We start from the raw sequence: 9,321 nt of genomic DNA, 5'->3' as shown, positions 1-9,321 counted from the left end.
CTATCAGCTGAGAAGCCAGGCATCCTGGAGAAACACTGCTAGGCTGATGGAACCACCCAGGTCTGCTTCAGAGGAAGACAGGGAGGAGCACCAGCATTCAGCAGAGGAAAACTGTTTTGTTGTTGTTGCTTTGTTTTTTTGTTTTGTTTTGTTTTTTTACAAACCATTTGGCAAGTTAAAAAAAAAAAATAGGAGGTCCATGACCTACAAATATTATTGCAATTCTGATTAGCTAAAAACACGTACAGAGTGTAGATAGACTAAGTAAAGGAATGTGAGACTATATGGAAGAAACAAGATTAAAATCTTACATAAACTATAAAGCTCTACTGGGAAATATCCAGCACATTCTCCTTGACAGAGCTGTGCCAGGCAGTCTGGATTCACACAGATCTGCCTGTGCCCAGAGAGCACTTCTGACAATTTCAGTACTATGTGAGGTACTGCAGCAACAGCCCTACAGTCTGTTTGCACCAGGCATTGTGGGGCAGCATTGTCTCTGTACAAGCTAACTCTACTGCAGACAGTAGAGTTGCTACCACCCTGGTGCTGTTTGCCAGCTTCAAAGGTTCATTTCCCTATAGAAGTTGCTACCATCTTAGGATTTATCTCAGCTAGCTCACTCGTGGTGCTTTACCTTGCAAAGTAAGACCTCTGTAGTCCAGGTGCTGCAGAGAGAATGTGCTATGGAGAACTAAGGCAGGTTGTGACACCTCCTCAGCAGCAGAAATGGGATGTCATATTCCCACAGTCCTTTTCCTCCATCCCAGTTTCTTGTGTGCATTTTTTTGTTTATTTCTTTTGTTTTGAATCCCATGCTCCAAACTTTGAAAACCCAGGCTCTGAACAGTTTCAGCACTCCTGAGCCTGCTCAGGAGAGAGAGAGAATACTTTGTACTTGAAAACCCACACAAAGAGTTGGAGACAGCAAAGGAGCAGGATGACAGCATGTGGAGAAAACAGTCTCTGTAAATGATTTCTGAAAACCTCTTCACAACAAACCCAGCATCTTAACGCCTTGCTATGTGCACAGATCTGTGATGTCAACCTGCAACACACCCCCATCACTTCAGACCTTTAAAAGAGGCTTTTCCTAGAGCTATGTGGAATGCACCCTCCAGCTCCTCAGCAGGTACACCCTGGGGTGCAAGCTGCTGAGAGAGCAGCAAATTGGATGGTTGAGCAGCATGTAGTGATGGCTCATGATCTCAGCAGGGGAAATACCTCTGTGGTTGCTACAACATGCAATGCATTGCACAATGAAAGCTCTGCTGAAAGGAATGTGTTGTTACTTCAGTAAGACAGGGTGGTTTTGAATATCCTGACAAAATTAGTGTAAGCTGCACATCAGTACAGAAAACTTTAAAAGCCTCTGTGAAGTAGCAAACTATCTAGAATGGATAACTTCTGAGGAGGTGCTGCTGTCCTGTGGATCTGTCGTACTGTCTTGCCATATGATAAACACACTAGTCCTTTTTCAATGCAGATTGTCAAGTATAAATGACAGAAGTAAAGCTTTGATGCAAGTACATGAGCATAAGATGCAACCCATTTAGAACTAGATTGAGCTTTTCAAGCCAGAAGAACTGTTCCTTCTATGCTGTTTCAATCCATATTTTCTTGTTCTGCTATTTCAAATAGCCAAAACACACTCTGGTAACTATTCAGCTTGACTCTCAACACATTTCTTAGCCATGCACTCTATTGTGAAGTCTGAAGTCATATGCACAAAATTTAAAATCAGTTAATCTTAACTAATCTTGAATTTCTATGTGAGTCTAGTATCATTGCTGTGTAATATTTAAAACTGCTTGTAAAAATACATAAAATACTGCTTGTTTCTTTCTTTCTCTCCCCATCTTTGGGATAGCAGAACCCAGAAAACATCCTGCTTGTGTATATAACTTAAGATGGCTCAAAGAAAGGATATTAAATGGACGGTATTCAAGCAGGCAGAAACATTAAATTGCAGCACTTCCTTGTTTATTGTTATATTGGCTGCTTAAATCTGTCCAGTGTTGGGTTTTGCATGGTTCATTAAGACCAGTATCTCTAATCTGAGGGATGACCACTGTCAAAAACAAATCCCTCTGCTGCTTTCCAAACAGCTATGGGAACCTAATTCACCATGACAGAGTTAAACATAGTGAGCCACTTGAGGTCAACACTAAGCTCAGAGTTTGTTCTGTCTTCTCTTCTGGTAAGCCTGCTGCAACCTTTTCCTCCTTTTTTACACATTAATAGTTTGGACAACCTCAGATCTTTCCTCATTTTCTCCTAGTATGTGGTGCACTGTTCCTTGCACATGGTAGGATATTTCAAGGAAAACTTACAATTCCTTCCTGAGTCATGCCATAGCTTGAGATCTACCACTAGCTTACTTGTACAGGTGAAATGGGAATTTTAAACTTCATCAATTTCCAAATTCAGTGAGCTCTTGGCTTGAGAGTACATAAGCTTGACCAAAATGGTCACAGTACTGCAGAAATGTTTACACATGAGGTTGATATTAAAGGCAGAGGTGTTATTAACACATGCCCACAGACTACAACAGACTACATTACTCAAGAAGCTGAAGTGTGCCACTGTAAAATTAAAAAAAATCTCTAATCATTACTCAGTGTCAACTTTTTATTGTGGGTGTAGAAAGCAGAGAATCTTTGAGACTTCCATCTGGACAGACACCTCTGTCAAATGCCAAATGTTTCATTGCATTATGGTTCCTTCCCTTGAACTAAAAAAAATAAAAAATAAAATAAAAAAATCCCCCCAAACAACAAACCCACTAAAAAACAAACCATTCAAGTGACCTACTTGGCACATTCTGATGACAAATATTGTGGCTCTCTGATCACCGTTCCCAGAACAGCTGAACACATATTTCAATCAACGCCTCCTTTTCTGAACTGTTTCATTTATTTCAGATTCCACCAAAAGCTAATGCAGTGTTTGTACTCTTCTCAAAATCTGCTGGATCCAGAAGTATTGCACCTTTGCTGGCACTTCCTAAGCATTTCTAGCAATCAGTCTATCCATCAGGCTACTCTCAAAGACACTGAGCTGTAAAAGGCAAACAAGAGGTAACAGTCTGATGATTTTTTTTCTTCCCGAGTGCTTTTTCCCTGACTCCCTTTCCCTGATCAGAGATCTTTTGAATGCCTCAATTCTTCCAGTAGTTTTCAAGCAACAATTTTTTGACTGGTTTTCTCCTCCGTGTTAGAGGAGATTGACAGTTAGCTAAAAGTAGAAGAACTTCACCTGTTGCCATAGAGAAGTTTCTAATTTCCTTAGTGTTTGCCCTTACAGTTTGGCATATCTTAAAGGGAAAATATTCCCTGTAAGCTAATGACTTGAGATAAGACTTACGCTCTTTCATTACTTAGACAAGATAATCTCCTCTCTTTAAGGGATACACTGTTATCGGAAATGAATTTGGGGGAAAAAAAAAAAAAAAACAAGCATGAAATGACTGAGCATGAAAACTAGAGGACAGCACAGGAACTGTACTAAGAGTGTAAAGTAACTTAATATAAGTGCATCCATAGCCTGATCTGATTGTCTCAAAAGAATATCATATTGATGAGTGTATCTCCCTGAGACAAAAGGTTTATCTAGTATTCTGTGACAGATCTGAGCTGCTCCGAATTGAGTTTGAGAACAGTGAGTATTGGCAAATACTTTGAGAAGTTTACAGTGTGAATATATTGAGACACCTCAGCTGTCTGACACAGGTAGGATGCAAGAAAAACAAACAAACAAAAAACCCGAAACAACTCTATATATGAAAGAACCATTAAAGGGCATATCCATAGCCATTGAGTGATAAAAGCTTGGTCTTTTAAATATACGTATCCAGAATTAATATGGACCAGAACAATCACAGCACCGAAATATGCTGAACAGAATCCTGCTTCCTGTCTTGAGGGAAGATAAATTTTTTTGAGAAGCCAAGAATGATTATACAGTGTCATATGCAGACGCAGACAAAACTCAATAAAAGAGACAATGAGAAGAATTTTCATGGAAATGGTATAGATTATTTACCTGCCCACAAGACAGCTTTAAATTTGTTCTTTACTGCAAATTACAGGAAGTAAAGGTGTTTACAGTACTGAATAAGATGACCCACAAAGGAATGAGGTAGGATCATTTATTTATGACAGCCATTACAATTAACCAACTAATTCTAAACTTCTCCCTTATGCAGACATATCTGAGAGCAGAATTAAAATAAACATGTCTATCAACATATGATAGCACAACTCTGATATCTGAAGGCTTCTCTCAAACCTCAGGACAAAATTACGTTTCTATTTAAATCATTTTGTAACATGAACCTATTCAAAAATACATACATTTTATAGAGAAAATAAAAAGTAATATCTTTAAGAACAAAAAGAGGGAAAGGAATAGTGTATCTGAACAGGTTATGGAAATTAGGATTAAGAATGCTGACCAGTGAATATCCTTACATATAAAAATCAGAGAAGAAATGCCAAATAACAGCCATAACACCAGTGCTGTTATGTCTAGAATACATCTCCCCAGGTCAGATATAGAGCAACCTTAGGCCTTCCAAGAAGGTCTCAGTAACCACGAGTAAAAATGTGAAATTTTCTTTCTTATCTCTAGTTAGTGATAGAATTAACACCAACTTCACAAAATCAGAAGCATGACAGAAGAATATTTAGAGAAGAAACACAGAAATGAAGGATACAGAATTGGTGGGAAAATCAGAAAAGTCTCAATGAAATTCAACTGTTGAAACATTCTTTCATCTTCTATTTTTGTTATAATCACAACTTGGCAGAATATTTATGGAAAATTGAAACTGGTCAAAAGAATGCTTTTGTCAAGATTTAAAGAAAAAAGTAGAGCCATAGCAATTAGACCTGTAAGCAAGGTAAGATTTTGAACAGTAATATTCATTAAGCACTGGTAAAATTTTCTAGTGACTACGATGACTGTGAATAGGTTCACAGTAGGCTGATGAATGATAAATCTGAAGAACAGCAGGAAAAGTATTAAGGGGAATGCTTGTGGTCAGAATTTATCTTTCCTTGCATCTGAGTTATCTGCTAGACATTAGCAGAGAGACTGTTTTAACGCTATAGAAAAGGGAAAGGCCTGAGGCAAAGGGGGAGTTTTCAGAGTCAGTTACAAAGTATATAATCAAAACTTGTACAAAACAAAATGTAATCAGTAGGTAAAAGCACAGGCTCATGAAAATAATGTATATATACTTCAGCATTACTTATCATGAAGTAATGCCTCTGGTAGATTTATATCAGCAAGATGTACGTACTGATGCAGAGCTTTAAAAACACACATTTGGATGCAGAGCTAGTTCACATTTGCAAAGAGTACTGACACTGTACTGACTATGGGAGAAAATTAAACACATAGCCAAAAAGTTCAAGATCAAACATTCCTTTGGAACCTCAGAGTTCTATTCTCTTTGTGACTCTACAGTTTTGGATGCACTATTGTGATGCCTTCCTGCTAGTGCAAATGGCATTACACAAGGCAGACAAAATTTGATTTTGACTAGAATTGCAGTCAGCATCATTTGACAGTAGTTGAGCCTGACATTAACAAACAACTATTCTGTTAAGCAGAAGATCCTGCTCTGAGTTACCAGTTTAGGTCTGCATGCAAACTACTTCAGAAGTGAAGGGTAACCTTCGTAACAAGGCATTGCATAATGCACAGAATATGGTAGTGAAAAATGTGTTTCACAATTGTATTTCTACTGTCCCCTTCTTCTGCAACAGGTCATTTGGGCTATTTCAGGGTAGAGTTTTGCAAGCATGCATTTCCTAGATTTGGGAACTGAAGTTACCCACTCATGACAGGTATCAGACACTTTTGCCTAAGCCATCAGTAAGTTTGGTTTGATTGATGTGGCTTCAATTCCCATTATAGGTGAGAACACTGCAACAAAAGAACAAAAGAAGTTGCAACAAAATCTGTGAACAGCTAATAATTCTCTTTCCTTAGTTTTCCTAAGATAGAAAATTACAAAAATTCAACTTTATCTCGTAATAATTAGTACGTAGAATCTGAATATTTCACGTGCTTGTCATTGTTAGATAAAACACAATGAGGGCATAGCAAACCGAGTGACTGAGAACAATGCAGTCACCATGAAAGAGTTTTTGATTTGAAAAGTTGTGTTAAGCATAAAAAACAATCTACAGAATTTCAGGTTAAAACAATATTAAGAACAGTCTAATATAAAAATTGGCAATTCATCTTTTTGGCTGCTTAGAATCATGTTATTGCATGGAAAATACATTTCATGTGTTGGTGCAGTATTTGTGCATTGTAGTATAAGCATATGGCACTCTTATTCCTCTTAATTAATTCAGCATTTTGATACTTGTAATAATATGGGGAAAAAAAAATGTCAAAATAGTTTAACGCATCCTTACTGAGAGCCTTTGTGTTTATATTAATATATCTAAAATATGGCATTCTCCTTAAATTACCAGCCAGAGTCATTCTAGGATCAGAAACTCATCTTCCACATAAACATGGGCTTTCTCAATAAGATATCTTCTCACCACTCTTCCTCTTACAGCTGCAGAAAATAATGGACTTAAACAAAGCAAACCAACCAACCAACCACCACACTTTTTGCACCATTTTAAAGGCTTTTCATACTTCCACAAGGCTGTATTACTGAGATCTGAAGTACTCTATATATTGATGTATGCCACTAGCCACAGACATTTTAGTAGCTGTTCTTTGTGTGAGATCTTAATTTGACTAATAAAAGTTATTCGTGCAGGTAGCCTTGTCTAACTAATTTTAAGAAATCATGGTGGTCTAACATGATTGTGTGCTCCAGATGACAATATAATCTTCATGCCTTACTACTGCATCTGTTAAAGAGAGGACTCCCCATTCTCTAGGAATGAACAAGATACAAACACTTGTGAGTGGATAAGGCTTCAATGTTACTGTCTGAAAATTCACACAGTGCAGGCTAGGATTTTACAATTAATCACTCTCCAGTTGGAAGAGGATTGATTTATCAGTCCTTAGAACCTTACTTCCAAAACACCACTGCTTTATTACTTATCATTACCTCTTTAGCAGCTGGCACTAAAAGTTTCATCTCTGTCCCATATATTTTATTTATTTTAAGGGAAAGTCTTAATCTATCCTTAGGAATCAGGAAACCAAAACTGCATGGCATGAGATCTATCCTGGACACCTATCTGAAACAGCTACAAACAATTACATTATACTTACCTACTGCAGGTTCCAAAAATCAATTTTCCCCAAATCGCTCTGCTATCAAATCTGTTCATTCAATTATTTTTTATTTCAAACTGTACTTGACCTTGTTAAGTCAGTGATTTGATCTTTTCCTTCCACTGCAGTATTCTAGAGAAAATAAATATCCTTAATCTACTCTATTATTTGTTCTACTCATTAAGTGAGTAGACCTAGACAAATCCAAACACTGTACATGGTGAACAGTAATCATTTCCAAAAGCTCCTTCCTGAATGCTGAAAACTGTAAAAGAACACCTTTCCTACAGTCAAATTACTTTTACTACCCATGCTCAGCTAGGATTAGAAAAGGCTCCCTTCTCTCTGTAAAGAATTCTGGCTAAGGCTGCTGTTTCTGTCCACTGTAGTGCATTTTTTGACATGTGGACACTAGTTTGTTAAGGTCATTGATTCATTTTACATAGTCCAGTAAACAGCAATCTTAATGAAGTTTTTTTGGCTGATACTCCATTATAGCTGGCATAATAAACAGCTGACTAAAGTATTCCAGTGTTCAGTGAACAATGATAGAAGTGTCTATTAAGGGCATGCAGCTATGCCAAATATGATCATATATAATCAGCTGCACCAGAAGAGCCTGTCGACACATTGGAGAATATAGTCAGTCAGATGATGCATCTGCTACAAGTGGCAGCTGTTGTGCTCTGGAGTGTAGACAATTAGACGTGAATATACTCCTTGGGCTATTTACAGCACTCAAGCATGGTATTAGATGACACCTGTTAAACCATAATCCCTATGTTTTTTATATCTACTCATCATAATTATTGAAAATACAATTTAAGACACCTAAAGAAATTGGATTTCATAAATAACGGTGAGCTAACAGCCATACTGCATTTATTTCTGAACTTTCTTAGGAGAAGCAGTTTGAATAGTTCACAGCTGGACTATGTACAATTACCAGCCCTTTACCAAGTTCATAAAAGCCAAGTGCCACACGTAAAAGAAGTATGTGCTACATTGTAAATTTTTATATCTAATTACTGAATAGGGGGTCAGTATCACTGCAAATAAGGGCACATATGTTTTGTGGAGAATAGTTATTAAATGGGAGAATCATAGAAAAAGTTGATTTTAAGGGTATGAAGAAGCTCAGCATAAATCTTTGCCTTCATCTTAAATGTGTATGCATGCAGGGAGTTTTATTATTATATTTTACTTCCTTTGACCATATGGGCATTTTCCTTCACATCACTAGATGTGATGATAATTTTGGTTGGATTATCAACCCCTACATTTTCTCCGAGTGAGAATTTTTTCTTATATAGAGTAAGTAATTCAGTGGTTTATCAAAATGTTTTTTAAATATTGAAGAAAAAAATGACTACTGCAGATGTCTTTCAAATACACCAATAAGAGGAAGATAGTAGTAAGTCTTCTATAATAGAGCCTTCCTCAATGTAGAAAAATAGCAGGCCCCTAAATGTCAGGATAAATTATGAAAATATATTTGAATTTTAGAGTCTGGAATATCATACTCAAATTCCTAAACTCTTAAGGTTTGTTCATCATGGATTGAAAATAAACAATGCCAGTAGATCTCCCATAAAATAAGACATTAAAAAGTCAACCAGACTTAGAAAATAAATACTTGACTCTCAACATCCACGTGAAAAGTTTCTGACAAACTTTTTTCCTCCCACTTCTTCAAAACTATTATACTCAAGCTTAAAACAAAAAGAAGCTTTTGAAGAAGAATTTACTCACATAGGATATTGAAAACATGGTTCCCACAATGCAAGGATCTTGTAGTGCATTAATTATGTTAACGTCCTTAAAAGTTGTTAGCCGTCAATTCAGAAGGTTTGTTTTCTCTTTTTAAAGCACAAGACACATCAGGTTGACACCCCTAAAAAAAAACACAACATTCTTCCCCTCAATGTTTGTAATGACTCCATTTGCTGAAAATTCTCAATTTAATCTTGTTTTCTACGTACTTTGAAAAACATATCTCAGAACTGCTCTTAAGCCTGTAGATCTAGGGCATTATGAGAAAAATAATAGATCCCACTA

At 36.8% G+C, this 9,321-nt stretch overlaps 1 long non-coding RNA gene across 1 annotated transcript; it reads right to left on the bottom strand.

The window, feature by feature from the left end:
• Nucleotides 1-2,613: 2,613 nt before the first annotated feature.
• LOC121110754 lies at nt 2,614-8,907 on the bottom strand. The gene is made up of 3 exons (XR_005859817.2): nt 5,306-8,907; nt 2,815-3,060; nt 2,614-2,734 (listed from the first exon to the last, which is right to left on the bottom strand). It is a non-coding gene; the product is annotated as an uncharacterized LOC121110754 (long non-coding RNA).
• Nucleotides 8,908-9,321: the final 414 nt, after the last annotated feature.

The sequence above is a fragment of the Gallus gallus genome, chromosome 4 (assembly GCF_016699485.2).
Source record: "Gallus gallus isolate bGalGal1 chromosome 4, bGalGal1.mat.broiler.GRCg7b, whole genome shotgun sequence".
NCBI classification, from domain to species: Eukaryota; Metazoa; Chordata; class Aves; order Galliformes; family Phasianidae; genus Gallus; species Gallus gallus.
The sequence above is the reverse complement of the archived record's forward strand: the minus strand, read 5'-3'. Positions and strand labels throughout refer to the sequence as shown.